The 16,844-nt window shown below is 39.1% G+C and overlaps 1 long non-coding RNA gene across 1 annotated transcript in view; it reads left to right on the forward strand.

Moving 5' to 3' along the window:
- Positions 1 to 603: 603 nt before the first annotated feature.
- Positions 604 to 16,844, forward strand: part of LOC112647089 (uncharacterized) — a 35,508-nt gene continuing 19,267 nt past the window's right edge. The window contains exon 1 of the long non-coding RNA XR_003128067.3: positions 604 to 1,228. This is a non-coding gene — a long non-coding RNA (uncharacterized LOC112647089). The remainder of the gene's footprint in view (positions 1,229 to 16,844) is intronic.

Raw genomic sequence — 16,844 nt, forward strand, 5'->3', positions numbered from 1 at the left:
AATCAAGTCTCTGGGGGCACCAGGGTGGTGAGTTTGGTTAAGCATTAGACTCTTGGTTTCTGGTTAGGTCCTGATCTTAGGGTCATGAGATCAAGCCCTGCATTAGGCTTTGTGCTCAGCAGGGAGTCTGTTTGAGATTCTCTCTCTCCCTCTCTCTCAAATAAATAAATAAATCTTAAAAAAAATCAAGTCTCCAGTTGCCTTCCAAGATCCACATATATTCAATTCAACTGACATTTTTTTAACTTCAGTCATTTCCATGTCACTTTCATGATTTTTACTACATGGGTGTATCACACTAGTATTTAAAAAATATTTTCCTTTGAATTGGGTCATCTTTTTAACCTGAAATATATTTTATAAGGGCAGTTTATATTATTATCATGAATAGTAAGTCAGTGTAAATATAAAAGCAATGATAAAAGACAAATGGAAACCATAAAACTTACAGTTAAAGAAACATTCTGAAATTCTAGCTACATGCTGTTGTTTTCTATTGAGGTTCTGGGTTTGATGCTTGTTATCTCCCTATTAAATGAGGGATTAGGAAATTCAGAGAGGTGTTGAATAATTTTCTCACCATGTGATTCAGTGTTATTTATAGCTCTGAACCACTTGAAGCCATTTTGTATGGCTTGAACTATCGCCCACTACTTCCATCAACTGAGATATCTACACTTTGGAATTTCTCTTGATACTGATCCAATCAACTTTTGTTTTCAAGATCATGGTGCTAAGAGCGTATGTAGTAGTTCAAGTTGCCTCTTTTAAAAGAATTATTCTGGATAGGGTCTAATGTAGCCTCCCACTGGCTATGAAGGCATAAAAGAGAAAGGATTTGTCTATTGAAATCTCAGTTCTTACAACATTTTATGAAATTTACCTCAAGATGGAACATTTTCAAAGCTGATTTTAAAAAGTGGGTTCTCATCACTTGAATTATAAAACTTCAGAGACTCTGAGAGAATTATAGCCCTGAGTCCAGGAAGATGAGCCCACAAAAACAGGTCAAAGCTGCAGGCAGAGGAGGCACTTAGGGTTGACTGAAGAAGAGAAGAAACAAACCTACAGCACTTGGCATTTATTGAAGGGAGACAGAGAAGCAGCAAGTGCTTTCTGAGGAAAGAACAGATGGAAGGAAAATTAAGCAAAGTTAAAAAACATTGCTGTGGTCTGTTCCACAAAAACCAGCAGAGCTGTGGTTTCTCCAGAGTCAGAGAATTGAAAGGTAAGGAAAATAGAGATCACATTACATGGTACTCAAGGGTTTAAGGCACAAAACAACAATTCTAATGAAGGTTTGCTAACTCCTTTTCTGTCTTAGAGATGAGTAAGGGGAATGAGAGGTATCTAAACCTATAACAGCATGTATTAACCCAGTCTGAATGATTTATTGTTACCATATTTGGGCTAACTTTGAGTTCAGGAGAGGAAAAAAAATGAAGAAAAACAAGCTTACCCATAAAAAGAGATTGTAGAACTTCATGTCCCAACAAGTGGGTAAAAATGTTAACATTGTTTTTTATGGCCTAATAAATGTCTTTCATAAAATTCGCTAAAAACACACTCCCTAGATCTCTTTATTAGATTGAAAGAGATATTGATCAGAAGGAGGAGTTGATCAGGAAAGAGGGTAGAAGGAAACCAGGTCTTAGGTTACATAAAAATATATTGACTATCTTTTTAAACTTTATAATCTGGTAAAACAAAATATTTTTATACAGGTGATAGAAATGAGACAAGAGAAGTTAGATAATCTGTATGGACATATACAGCTGACAATGTGGAAATCAGAATTTAGAGCCTGCCTGCATCTATAGCCTTTGCTTTCACCAAACCCTTAGTCTTCTCTAATTACTCCTATCAGCTCAATTGACATGGCCTATATACTACTATTATTACATTTAAAACTTCATGGAGTCACAAAACTTCTGTGTCAGAAAGGAACGACAATGATTTTGACCCCATTTTTAGGACATTGCAAAACTCCATGGGCAGCAACATAATGGTACCCCCACTCTATAACAAAAATAAGGGTCAGGCAGGGCACCTGGGTGGCTCAGTGTTTGAGTGTCTGCCTTTGGCTCAGGTCGTGATCCCAAGGGCCCAGGATCAAGTCCTGCAGCAGGCTCTGTAGGGAGCCTGCTCCTCCCTCTGCCTATGTCTCTGCCTTTCTCTGTGTCTCTCATGAATAAATAAATAAAATCTTTAAAAAAATTTTTTAAAAGACTCAGGCAATTGCATATCATGCCTCAGATGATGTAACTAGCAAGTGGCAGTTCTGGTTATCCATCTCAAATTGCAGGTGGAATTCTTCTATCACAGTAACTTTGGGCTTTGTTTGCATGGATGGCCAAAAATAGGGCTTCAATAACCATGATCAAATGTGTTTTATTAGTGATCATCTTTGTCACTGGAAAAATCACTTTTAAAGATCAAATTACTATTGTGGGGACTGAACACTTTTTCAAAAGAGAAATTCAGAATCTGATTGTCTTTGCTTTTCTGAATTCAGACAGATTTGTAGGTGATCCAGGCTTCTACTTGGCATACCTTAGTTCATTAATTCTTTCATCCAGTGAGTGCAAAGATACAAAACAAAAGAGTAAAGATGACAGGGTCTTGATCCTCAAGCTGCACACTGTCATGGATATCTTCAGACAGGCACAATAGTTTAGAACTGAGGAATCTCTTTATGCAAGGATCGCTACAGGGCTATGGGGCCTACCTACAGTAGGCCCAGCCCGCAGTGCAGTAGGTAGTGAGCTCAGGATACGAGATCAAAAACAAGGAGGAAAGGGGCAAGGCAGTTGTTACAATGCTATTGACTCAAAGGTTTGAGTCTGTGATCCTAGATCCACAGGTTCTGATCCCCCTCCAGGACTGCCATTTGTAGCATGCATCCTTTTCATTATCCTTGGAATCCTTTAATATCAGCAATTAACAAGTGTTTTAGCACTAGATCCTTCTGCTTTAATTCTCCCCATCTTCATGGCCCCTGATTCCTAGTTTATTTTTCACTGGAGATATCAGTGTGTATGTAAGACTTCGGATTTTTTGCCTGTTTTGGGGAATGGTTGGTGAAACCTATATGGGGATGGCTTGGTGCATCAAAGTAACCTCAAATGTTGAGAGCCAAAGCCCACCCTGGACTATCTCCCGGTGAACCACAGGGTAAGTGAACTACTGTGGGATTACTGTGTCTAGAGATAATCTGTGGAGATGATGGGGATGATAGAAGCTGTTGATGAGGGTCACCATGTTTCTCTAGAGCAAGGGACAGAGTAAGGAGTCGTACTGTAGAGACCTGGTGCAGAAGGTTATCATGCAGCCTGGTAGACATAGCAGCACAGAGTGAGAAGCTGAGTGTGTTTAACAGAGGTTTACCAAACCTGTGAAGGGTTTACCTTTTTTGTAATTCTGTCTCAGATTATAATGGATCATTACATAAACCATGTGCTTCCTTCCACATGACAGTTAATTTAGTTAGAGAGGCCTTTCAGGATGGTGTAATGGAGAATAGAGGTAAAAGGCTGTACAGGGAAGTGTGGCTTCCCTACCTTCATCTAGTGCTGCCCATAAAGGGAGGACAGCACTGTTGCAAGGGGGAGTGTGCCCAGGAGTTCCAGGTGGAGACCATTCCCAATGAGTAGGGGCTTTGAGTGGTGGGCAGGAGTATGGGGGAACCCCGAATGGCAAACTAAGTGATTCACGTGGGGCCAATCATTCTTTTTCAAGGATTCTAAGGAAGGCGCCCCTTGAAGTAGGAGAATCCTGCAAGGCTATTGCTTCCATAATGACATATCCAGGTAGAGTCAAGGTTAACCCTATAAAAATACTGCTCTTACCTTACAGAAGGCTTCCTTGATGGAGAAATACGAGAGGCCATCAGAACTCTGGAATGTGAGGTGGAAGTGGCCTATGGGGTATAACCCATAAACAGCAGTATCTGTGTGGTTGCTCAGCACAGGGGAGAGTGCCGGACTGGGAGCTTTAGCTCCTGAGGCTCAGCAGAAAAATAGAACTGAAAGCAGTTAGAGGAGGAGTAGTCGTGGCACAGCAGATACAACAGAAACAATATGAGTTTTGGAGTCGAGAGTGACCTGGATCTCAGTCTTGGCTTCAAAAACATATTCTCTTTTTGAGCAAGGTACTGAGACAGTTTCTGTATCAGTTTTATTATCTGCAAAATGAAAAACATCACTGGCAGGAATTGGGAAACATCATGTAAAAATTGGTAGCATCTCGCAAGTACTTAATAATTAATATCTATTATTGTTTTTATTATCGTTATTACTTGTGATTCTAGCAAAAATCTTGAAATTAATTCTTATTAGCTAATAACAGCAAACATAGAGATAACACTCAGCTGTGTTCTAGGCACTGTTTTAAGCACTTGCCTTGTATTAACCAAAGTAATCCCCATAACAAACTGTGAAGTAGCTGATATTTTCCCCATTATACAGAAAAGGAAATTGAGACCAGAGAGATTAAGTAACTGGTCCAAGGGTAGACAGCCAATAAACGGCAGGATCAGGATTTGAATGGAACCTAAAGCTGTCAGGCTGCAGCGCTCCTTCTCTTAAGTATGATGTAATAGGGCAGCCCGGGTGGCTCAGTGGTTTAGCGCCACCTTCAGCCCAGGGTATGATCCTGGAGACCTGGGATCGAGTTCCGCATCTGCTCCCTACATGGAGCCTGCTTCTCTCTCTGCCTGTGTCTCTGCCTCTCTCCCTCTCATGAATAAATAAATAAAATCTTAAAAAATATATGATGTAATAAATGTGACTCTCCATCTATGTTTCCCTAGTTGTTAATGGCAGCTGAGAGTATCCATGGAAAGAAGCAAATAGGCGTATCACTAACCTTGAAGAACATGGGGACACAACTGAGCTATATGAGGCCAGTAGGACAAATACAAACTCATGTGGATCCAGTGGTGTATCACACCTTTAATCTAATGCAGTTGGAGCCAGAGACTCCACAGTGAAAGGCAGGAATCTGGGAAATCAGGTTGGAAGGGGAGCCATTCCTAAAGCAGACTAAAGTGGGGTTATCAGGGAAATATCTGACTGGTGTTCTTCTCTTCCATTGTAGAAGCACAGAGACCAACAAGGAAGAGAAAGAGAAAACTCAGCAATTTTAAATCCACAGGATTTAACATTAGATGCGATGGAGTCTCTTCATTTTACGCTGGAGGAAATGGGGTCCTAAGTGCTGACAGTGATTTTCTGGGGGTCACAGAGGTAGACTATGTAAAGCATCCAGAAGAAGTGGGAACAGCTCAGGGTAGCTATGGAGGAGGGTATGCTTTGGGAGCAGGGGAAGGGAAGACAGGAAAAAGGATGTGTGTAAAAAGCTCACAGGAAGCACATTGACAGCAGACTCTCGGCAATGGCTGCTGCGATCTCTTGTGCTAGTTAACTTGTGCTAGTTATTATTTTGATAAACGTTGTTAGAATACAGAGAATTGTCTTTGAGGGAGAGAGATGGGAGGTCAATTGGGAAATTCTTTCCTAATCTAAGGCAGTAATGATGAGAGTGTGAGTGAGGTCAGGAGTCATGGTGGGGTAGAGAATGGGGGACATATTCAATAAACACCTCAGAGATAAAACAGATGGATTTGGGGGGCTATTGAGACCTGAGCATGTGATGAATCATGGCCCTCTTTCTAGGTGGAATACCAGGGCCAGTATGGGAATAGGAAGGAGGCAGAGGCTAAGGGGTGGGGGGTGGGGAGACAAACCCTGCCTGCTTGTCAGTTTGGCTCTCTTCACTGCACAGATTTGGATTCTGTTGAGCACAGAGGAGACCTTTCTCTCTCCAGCTGAGCACATCTGGTTTTCAGGACGAAAGGATCTGATGTGTCAGGTTTAAATGGCTTGAATGACCAGCTAAAGAAGAGATGGGATGGGAAGCATGTCAGGTCAACACTGTGACCTCCCTGGGGCTGTAAGTGATCTTCCCAATAATAAACATGGAACCTTTGCCAGCAGAGGCCCATGATGGTCATTGTTTCCCTGACTAGAATTTTATATGCACACAGGCTAGAAAACTTGGCCAGAAGTTTGAATCATGTGTTTTGTCAAGTCCTATAAGTCTTTAGACTCCTTTTTGATATTATCCCAGTGAGAAACATATTAGGAGATTTATATGAGCCAGACCACTGTCCTGATTTTTGCAGAGAGCATCATTGATATTTGGGTAACCCTGGTTAAAAAAAAAAAAGCCCTATACACAAGCACATGGGTATGGAGTTGGCAATTATCAAAATGAAGACAAACTGGACAATTAGCTTCATTGCTTCCACAGTGCCTATTTGGTGGTGTTTGTGCTTTGATGACCTCCCAGATCTTGGAATATTTTCCATTATTCCAACCTGATTTCAGCAGAGTACTGAAAATTCACATTAAGATGTGAAATATTGACGAAGTTTAAAATGTTCCCCTCTCTGGGCATTTGCAGGGACAAAGCAGTAGGGTTGTAAGGCATTGCCTTTCAGAAACCAGCCTTTGTGATATGGAAGTCACCTCAGTTGCTTCATCTGAAATGCACTTGAATCTCTTCCTGGGGTCTAACCTGTCCTTGGAAGCCCAAATCAACCACATCCACTTTGTAAAGCCTTATGGTCAACAACAGCCTCCCCTACACTGAGGTTTTCTTGGGTTTCCTGCATGTTCATGGCTTAACAGTTGTATAAGAATTGCAAAAAGCAGACCAATTAACTATTTTCCTTGGATGGTGTAGTCTAAAACTGAGTCCTTGGGGACCCAAAACTTAGAGTTGAGATCTTAGGTTTACCGCTTACTAGCTGGGTATCCTGAGGCTACATTAGCACACAATGCCTCAATTTCCAAATTTGTAAGCTGGGTATTAGTGCCAATCTCACAGAACAACTCTAAGAATTAAGTGGAATCACATAAGAAGATACCAAGCCATCAACATAAGCGTTTTAAAGAAGTTAACTATGTCCTTTTTCAAACTTCTAAAATTGTGACAAAGGGCCACACATAGTGTTTCAATTATTTTCCAAGCTCCAGGAATTTGCATTTAACATACATATATATATACATATATATATATATATATACACACAAATACATACATGCAAATATGCAAATACATACACTCTGTGTGTGGGTGTGCGCGCGCTATTTATATTGGTAATGATTGAATATTTTCTTTAAATCTACTTATGAAAAATGTAAATTTATTTAAAAAATAAAATTTGTATTACAACTCTGAGTGGAAAAAGCAGTATTTCTTGCTCTAAAAAGAAGGCATACTAAATGCAGTAAGACAAAGCAATATTATTAAATTCTAAGTAGCCTCTAGGCATTAGATCTGCTCTCTTAGTATTAGAAAAAGGAGCATCAGCAAATATTAAAGAGATTTTGTGGGTAGGCTCTTACAAAACTGGATATTTTTTTCTTGATTTAACCAGGTTGGAAATATAATTGAAAAGAGACAAACTATTTCACAATAAGATTCATTGCCATTTAACCGATGTCTTTTTTTTTTTTAAAGTTTTCTTTTTTTTTTTAAGATTTTATTTATTTATTCATGAAAGACACAGAGAGAGAGAAAGAGGCAGAGACAGAGACAGAAGCAGGCTCCATGCAGGGAGCCTGACGTGGGACTCAATCCCAGGTCTCCAGGATCACACCCTGGGCTGAAAGTGGCACTAAACCGCTGAGCCACCCAGGCTGCCCTTAACCGATGTCTTTTCATCACTTAAATCATCTTTCAGGTCACTCTCTTTAGAATAAGAATTTACTATATAGTGAGACGTTTTGGAGGTAAAGACACCAGCCTTTGAAATGTGGCTCTGCTCCCTACTTGCCAATTACATTGAGCAACTTACTCAAAGTCTTCTTACTTTGGTTTCCTCATTAGTCAAATGAAATATTAACACTCAACTTGAAGGATATTTGCATGGATGCCATAAAGTATATTAAGTACACAGTAAAGTGTCTTGAATTCGTAACAGAAAAGCATAATGATGATGACAGGGAAAATTGCCTTGTCAAAGTACAGATAAATAAAATAAAGAGCGGGTTGTTTGTGTGCCCAGCCATTCAATCTGCTAGGACAAAGATGTTCTGTGACTCCCATCCCAGACATCTGGACAGGCTGTCAGCACATCACTGCGTGGTTTTGAAGCACTCCAGGATTATATAATATTGGATGGCAACCAGGACTGTTGGACTTTCTTCTTTTATTCCTTATGTAGATTTCATTTTTTAACCACACAAAGTTAGGAAAACATTTATTTTGGTAAAATATTGAGAGAATACAATAAAGCAGAAAGGAAAAAATAAAATAATTTGTGGTTCCATCACCCAGACAAAACTGAATGTGGTATTTTCATATATCTTCTTTTAGATTGTTCTATTCAGATTATATATATATATATATATATATATAGCTTTTTGATGGAAAGCTACTCCACCCTTCATTTTCTTATCAGGTCTGTTTAACTAAGAGAATGTGTACCCGTGGGAATATTTTTGTAATCATTCTACAACATGATTTTCATGGCTATGATAGTATATCACATGGATGTAGCAAAATTTACTTAGCTATATCTAATATTAGTCATTTAAGTTTCCTTAATCTACCATTTCCCAATTTAAAATATTACAGTTCACTTCCTTTTAAGTGACCCATTTCTTTCAGATAGATTGCAAGAAGTAGACACTCTAGTAAAAAAATATGTGTAGTTTAAGGCTCTTTGAGACTGCCACGTCAGTCTCAGAAAATTTAATGTGAATTTACAGTAAATGTATAAAGAACACATATTTCTTAGCACCCCTGCCCAAAGTAGGTGGTATGACATAAAAATTCTTTTTGGCCAATTTGGGTGAAAATGTTATTTTAGTTTATATGCTTCCTGTATACTTACTGATGGCTTCTGGGTTTTTTTTACGAATTTTGTATTCAGATCTATACTTACTTTTCCCCATTGGGGCATTTATCTTATTCTTACTGATTTGCTAGAAAATATTTACATACTAAAATTACTAATTTGTATGTTGTGCTTTCATGCATATTGAAACTGTTTTTTCCAATAACCTGTTGCTTCCTTTTTTTAAAAGATTTTATTTATTTATTTACTCATTCATTCATTCATTCATGAGAGACACACAGAGAGAGGCAGAGACATAGGCAGACTGAGAAGCAGGCTCCCCACAGGGATCCTGATGGGGGACTCAATCCCAGGACTCTGGGATCACGCCCTGAGCCGAAGGCAGACACTCAACCACTGAGCCACCGAGGCATCCCTGGTTTCTTATTTTTACATATGCCATGTGTGATAGCTAGAACATTAAAAAATTATCATTGTACTCATCCGTTAGTGATTTCTTTCATAACTGTGCCTTTGGTATCAAGCTCAGAACGTTTTACTCTATAGTCAGTTGTATAAATTTTTGCATATATTTTCTTTCAGTGCTTTACCAGTTTTGAACAATTATACAACATATATATATATATATACATATATATATATTTATATATATAGTTAAGAATTTGAATATTTATGGGCAGAATCACCAAAACATGCCCTCATTCCCTTGGTTATCTAATTCAATCTCATGGCTTAAAATATGACCTGATGACTCCCAAATTTATATGTCCATTCCTGACCTGTTTCCTGGATTCCAGGGGGGTCATACAGCTACCTATTTGAAACCTCTACCTGGATATCTAACAAGCATCTCAAATGTAACAGACCCAAAACTAATCCCTGCCATCTCCTCTACAACCTACCTCTGCTGTCAGCCTCTCCATTTCTATTAAAGGCATATCCACCTTGCATATCACTCATAATGAAGTTGTTAGAGCCTTACTGACCCTCTTGTTTTTATAGTCCTTGTCGAACTGATCAACAAATCCCGTAGCTCTGTCTTCAAAATATGTCCAGAAGCCAATTGCTTTATGCCAGCTGCCCTGCCACCACACTGGTCCCAACCTCCATCATCTCCCTTCTCCAGGTTTGCAATAGTCCCCTATCTGGTTTCCCTTCCTGCTATTCTTGGCTTAGAAACCACAGAGTAATCCTGTCAAGAAAACTAAGGTAGATCATGTCTGTCCTTGGCTTTAAACATTCCAACAGATTGCTCTGTCATTCAAAGGAAACAGCATAGTCCTCAAATACTCTATAAGGTCCTGTAAGGAATGCCTTATTCTGCTGACCTCATCCCCTGCCACTCTTTCTCCAAGGAACAGCACCCGAGCCAGGAACATGCCAGGCCCACTTCCTGCTCCTTACACTGGCTGTTCCACTGTCTGGGAATATACCCCATATCCACATGGGACTTTCCCTCACCATTGTCACATCTTTTCTCAAATGTCACTTGCTTGGTGAAGTCTTCCTTCTTTATCTCTTTTTCTGCTTTATTTTCCTCTGTAGCATTTTTCACCATGTAAGTACATTTTACTCATTTATTTTGTTTATGGTCTCACACTTCCCCACTTGGACGCATGCTGCATGAGGGCAGAGTTCATGTGGAGGTCCACTGCTATATCCTCAGGACCAGGGATAGTGCCTGGCACATGGCACATAGGCAAGTGTTAAATGAATCAATTAACTTACATAAACCTCCCTTTTTTCTTCTTCTCTCTCTCTCTTCTTTTTTTTAGATTTTATTTATTTATTCTTGAGACACAGAGAGAGGCAGAGACCCAGGCAGAGGGAGAAGCAGGCTCCCTGCAGGGAGTCCAATGTGGGACTTGATCCCCGAACTGGGATCACACCCTGAACCAAAGGCAGACACCCAACCACTGAGCCACCCAGGGGTCCCTTTTCTTCACTCTCAAATTCAGTCCCTTCCCCACACACCAGAGGTAACTAATAATAAAGAAAGCAAACTCAAACTGCAGAACCTCCTAGACAAGGAATCCTTAATGTAAAATAGACAAATGCATAAGTAAATGCCAAAATAAAGTTATGAAGGAACGCACACCAAACTAAGATGCTCTTATTCCATCTGGAACTTATTTCTCTATGAAGGAGGGGAAGATGTATTCTTTTCCCAAGTGACTAACCAATTGTGCTATTATTATTAAAAACTATCCACTAATATCTTAACATATCCTAACTGATATGTTATGCCACTTTTAACATATATTACATCTGTCTCGACTGGGGCCAGTTTCCTGAACTATCTAAAGCTGTTATGCACAATTTTGAAATCATAGCATTATAGCAAACTTGCATATCAATTAGAGTCAGGCATCTCTTATTACTCTTCTTAAAAATGTCGCTGGCTATTTTCATGATTTTATTTTCTCAGCTATCTTTTGGATATCTTTTAAGTTGTTAGGTTAAAGAATTTGAATTTTAGTTGGAATTTCATTAAATGTACAGATTAGTTTGTGGAGAATTGACATATTTATACCATTTAATTCTTTCCATCTTGGAACATGGCATGTCTTCCCAATAATTCATATCTTTTATGGCTCAGAATGTAGTCATTGTGTCCTCATTTGGTTTAGTACATTTCCAATTCAATGTTTTAACATTAATATGCATAGATAGAACAGCTATTCATTTTTGCATAATTTTATTGTGAGCCAATGTACTGAGTCCTGTTACTAGAATTTTGTTGCTGTTGGTGTCTCTCTTTGGTTTTCTAGATAGGCAATCATCATCTTGAAGTAATGATAATTTTGTCACCCCTTGCTGCACCTGGATTCTCCAACATTCAGAGCTTGAGGTGGTGGCTAAAAGATGAATGATTTGGTAGGAAGTGCAAGGACTACAATCCCATAGAATGGCTCTTTTACACTGGGGAGCAAAGCAGAGAGAGACAACCAAAAGATGTGTTATTGAGTGGGTCACAGCTAGAGGTTATTAGTTGTCTGATCCCACAGGACTTATTGAGGGTCATATGTGATGCATTTCCATATTATCTGTAACAAGGAGAGTCAGAAGAAGAGTTTATCCACATCTGTCTATCTGCATTTGCTAAAGTCTCACCCTGAGAGGTGTTAACTTTGCCTTACTTCTGGGTTTGGCACATGTGGATGCTGCATATAGCCCCAGCACATTTCATTTTCATGCCTCAGGATTGAGAAGGAAGCTTCAGGGAAGGAAAGGTGCAGTTCTGACGTGAGGCTCTGTCAGATGGCACTGGCAACAAGTCAGACTGAGACTACACAGAACAGTGCTTGCTGGACTAAGAGATAAACAAGGCTAAGGGGATCTGAAATAGTGTGTAAGAGATATCTGATACAGTCCACCCCTTGTATCTAAGATCCTCTAGTGCCTCTAGTGCCCTCATATCTGGCTCCCATTCTGCAGTATGGAGCCAAATAATGCTCACCTCATCTCCAAGACAGAGGAAATGCAAATCCAATCTTTAGTGGAGTCACCTTCAGAGAGGTAGCCAGCCATAACTCTGTATGAGAGTTAATAAAACAAAGTCTAGTCCCTACTGCTCAAGGAGCACTGAGTATCTCTTGCTTTCTGCCCAGGGTATTCTCAGACTTGCCTTTTGAGATACTCACACACATGAAACTGTGTGAGCCATTCTGATGCAGAGAACAACAAAGTAAGGGGTCACCCATAAGGTGACCCTTGACAAATGGAGGAGAACTGGCAGATAATATTTCTCTTTCATTCTTCAGTAGACAATTTGGAGGTTCATTCTAAATTATTCTTCAGAGGATCTCTAGCAGGATAAAGCAATAGTTGCCCCCATTAGAGACTAGCTTGGTAACATATCATTGGATTGGTTTTTCCCTCTTCTTCTGCTACATTATTCTCATTGGCCCTACTCTGATTCTTTGATATTTCTTCTGCCCATAAACTACCTATAAGCAATCCCTGTTTCAAGCTCTGCTTTTTGGGAAAATCTAAACTGTTATCCATGTGTTTCATCTCTGATGTATTATACAATAGTCTTTGAAAATTCTTTTTTTTTTTTAATTTTTATTTATTTATGATAGAGAGAAAGAGAGAGAGGCAGAGACACAGGCAGAGGGAGAAGCAGGCTCCATGCACCGGGAGCCCGATGTGGGATTCGATCCCGGGTCTCCAGGATCACGCCCTGGGCCAAAGGCAGGCGCCAAACCGCTGCGCCACCCAGGGATCCCTAGTCTTTGAAAATTCTATGTATTCTTTTCCCAATACCTTGTTTCCAGAAAAATTGCACATGTTTATGAACAAATCACCAAAATATTTGTCATATATTCTTGTGATATTGTAGGGACCCTCAACAATGGGACCAGGACTTCTCTTCTGTCAATAGGGGCTGGTTCTGTGAACAGTCTTAGATCTGGAAATGTGGTCGGGGACCATAATTTTCCACAGCAGCAAATGAAATCAGATTTTTGCTTTCCAGCCTTCCCCCCGCCCCCCGCCCGCCCCAGTTATACACATTGAACATCACCGTGGTCTGTTGCTCACCTATTTCACTCCTAGGAATTTCAAGATGTATTATGTATTGCCACAGATCTTTGCAAGTCAAAGCATCCTACTGGCCACTCCAGGATTGCTGCCCATTTTGGTAATTGTGGCCACTTTGCCTCTGATGGTTGAACAGTTTCCTGGCTTCTACCATTCCAGCAGCACCTCCTCTGTCCACCTTCACCTATACTAGATAGTCATCACTGAGTTTCTAAAAAATGCCAATAGCTTTTTTTGCTAGTGTATATTGTCTTAGGAAAGTGAATATCCTTGAGGCCCTCCTTGGAAACACAGACAGTAGAATTTCTGTTCTCTCCTAATAAATCCATTTTAATATTCTCAATTCCCTGACTTTCTGACCACTTTCCTTATGGTATGTTAAACCAATTCTTGCATCTTCATCTCATTATTGTTCTGTGTCAGGTTCAAGCTAGTGAACTGGGACTAGCTGCATATATTCTTGCAAGAATGTTGAATCTTGAGTCAATAAATCCTCACTTATCCAATTTTATAGTCCACCATCTTAATTTTTTTTTTATTTAGATTTTGTATTTATTCATAGAGACAGAGAGAGAGAGAGGCAGAGACACAGGCAGAGGGAGAAGCAGGCATCATACAGAGAGCCTGATGTGGGACTCGATCCAGCGTCTCCAGGATCACGCCCCGGGCTGCAGGCGGCGCCAAACCGCTGCGCCACCGGGGCTGCCCTAGTCCACCATCTTAGATCCCACACCTCAAGGTCCATCTCTATGCATGCTCCCTGGTTCCTGTGAATGTGAGAAGCATGATGCTATTTCCTGAAGCAGAGACAGCAATTCCCTGCTTGGACTGTGTTGGAGACAATGAGTGGCAGGGTGGATCTAAAGACAAGCACATATTGAAATGCATTTGCTTCAGGTGATGTCTTAGGTTGGGTTCTTTCAGAAATAGATTCTGTGCCAAGGATTCTGGTGCAAATGATTAATTCATAAAGTATCCCTGAGGTACCAGTAAAGGAATAGGAGAACCATAATAGGAAAGGAGAGAAAGCCAAGCAAATATGCAATTTCAGATGAAGCCCCAGATTCATTTGTTCCCAAATGCTCATAGCAGTTTTAGCCATAATAATAAAAATGTGCAATTTAACAATCTAAATGTCCATCAACAAATAGATAAACACATTGTGATATAGTTACATAATGGGAAATCACTCAGCAAAAAAAGGGAACAAATCACTGAAACACAACAGCAAGGTTGAATCTCAAAAACATGCTAAGAAAAAGAAGCCAGAAATGCAAGAGTTCATACCATATTAATGCACTTCATGAAATTCTATAATAGGGAAATGTCATCTATAATGACTGAGAGCAGGTCAGTTGTCACCTTAGGATGGTAGTAGTTAATAGTGGTGGTAGGAATAATCTAACTGCAAGAGTATTTTGGGGTGGTTATGGTGGTATACGGATTATATACTTTTATTATTACTTACTGGACCATACATTTAAAATGAGTGCATTTAATGATATGTAAATTCATTTGTTCTTCTCTCCTAGCTTCTTAAGTAGAAGCTTAGATCATTTTGAGACACTTCTTTATAGCATAAGCATTTAGTGCTATAAATTTCCTCTAAGAACTGCTTAGAAACTATTTTACAAATTTTGATGTGTTGTGCTTTCATTTTCATTCAATTCCAAATAGTTTCTAATTTCACTTCAGATCTCTTCATTCATTCATGGATTATTTAGAAGTCGGTTGCTTAATTTCCACACATTTGGAGATTCTTCAGATATCTTCTTGACATTCATCTCTAGTTTAAATTCCTGTGGTCAGATAACATATGTTTGATTAAATTTATTGAGACTTGATATGTAGCCCAGGATATGATCAATCTTGTTGCAGAACTTGTATTCTGCTGTTGGGGTGGAGTATCCAATAAATTTCACTGAGGTCAAGTGGGTTGAGAGTGTTATTCAAGTCTTTCATATCCTTGGTGATTTTCTTTCTGTCTTAAAAATTCTAATTCCTTGTTGATTTTCTGTCTTCTATCACTAGCTGAGAGCAGAGTTTTGAAACTCTCAACTATAGTTGTGGATTTTTATGTTCCTACTTTCAATTCTGTTTTTGCTTCATATATTTCGAATCTCCGGTGTTACATGCTTGCATTTTTTGGGGGGGTTGATATTTCTTCTTGATGAATTATCCTCAGTACAGTTCACCTTCAGATTATTATTATGCTGCTTGATGTGCTCTGTAAGAACCCTCATACTTCAATTTGCCCTTCCTATACTTTGGGCTAGTATGGTCATACATTTTACTCTACCTATGCTCTGAATAACACAATTCATGCTATTTTTGTATTTTATAAAGTTAATTGTTAACAAGAAATTAACAATGAGAAAAAAAGTAATATATTTGTCATTTCTGGGGCTCATTTTTAAAAATTAGATCTGAATCTCCATCTGGTAACATTTTACTTCTGCCTCAAGTATTTCTTTTTAACATATCTTACAGTGCAGATCTGCTGGAAATGAGTTTCACACTGCTTTGTTGGCCTGAATTTTTCAGACAATATCTTTCATTTTGAAGGTTATTTTCTTTGTTTTGTCTTGATGCTCTGTTCATTTCTCTTTCTCTTTGTGTTTCATTTTGAGCAATTTTTTAGAAAACTTTATTTATTTGAGAGAGTATGAGCAGGGGGAGGGGCAAAGGGAGAGGGAAAGAGAATCTCAAGCAGATTCCACTGAGCACAGTCTGATGTGGGGCTCGATTCCAGGAACCCTCATGACCTGAGCCAACATCAAGAGTTGGCCACTCAACCAACTGAGCCACCCAGGTGCCCCACATTTTGGGCAATTTTAAATGTTAGATCTTCATATTAATTTTTCTTTTATGGAAATAATTCATTAAAAAGATATTATATTTTTATTTCTAGAAATGCTACTTGAGTCTTATTTTTATATCTTATATATTTTTTTGATCTTCCTGTTTATGTGTTTGCTGTCTTCTTGAATATATGGAACATGTTAATATTGTTTACTGGTTTCATCATCTCTGTCACATGAGGGGCTGTTTCTATTGATTAATTTCCCCCTGATTATGGTCTCTGTTAATTGGATGCCAGATATTGTGATTTTATATTGTTAGGTGCTGAGTTTTGTTACATTCCTTTATATAGTGTTGGATTTTATTCTCACATGCAGTTACTTGGAACAACTAAATCCTTTCAGTGTTTGCTTTTTAAGCTTTGTTACACGTCCAGAGTAGCTTTACATGTAGAGCTAGTTTAGTCCTAGTGCTGTAGTGATACCCTTCTAAGAACTTGACCTGGTATCATAACCATTACAGTGTCTTTCAATTCTGATTGGTTGACACACACACTATTTCAGCCCTCTATATGGCTCTTTCCTGACTTTGGTAATTTCTTTTCATGCATGCATAAAATGGTACTCAG

Source organism: Canis lupus, chromosome 5, assembly GCF_003254725.2.
Source record: "Canis lupus dingo isolate Sandy chromosome 5, ASM325472v2, whole genome shotgun sequence".
NCBI classification, from domain to species: domain Eukaryota; kingdom Metazoa; phylum Chordata; class Mammalia; order Carnivora; family Canidae; genus Canis; species Canis lupus.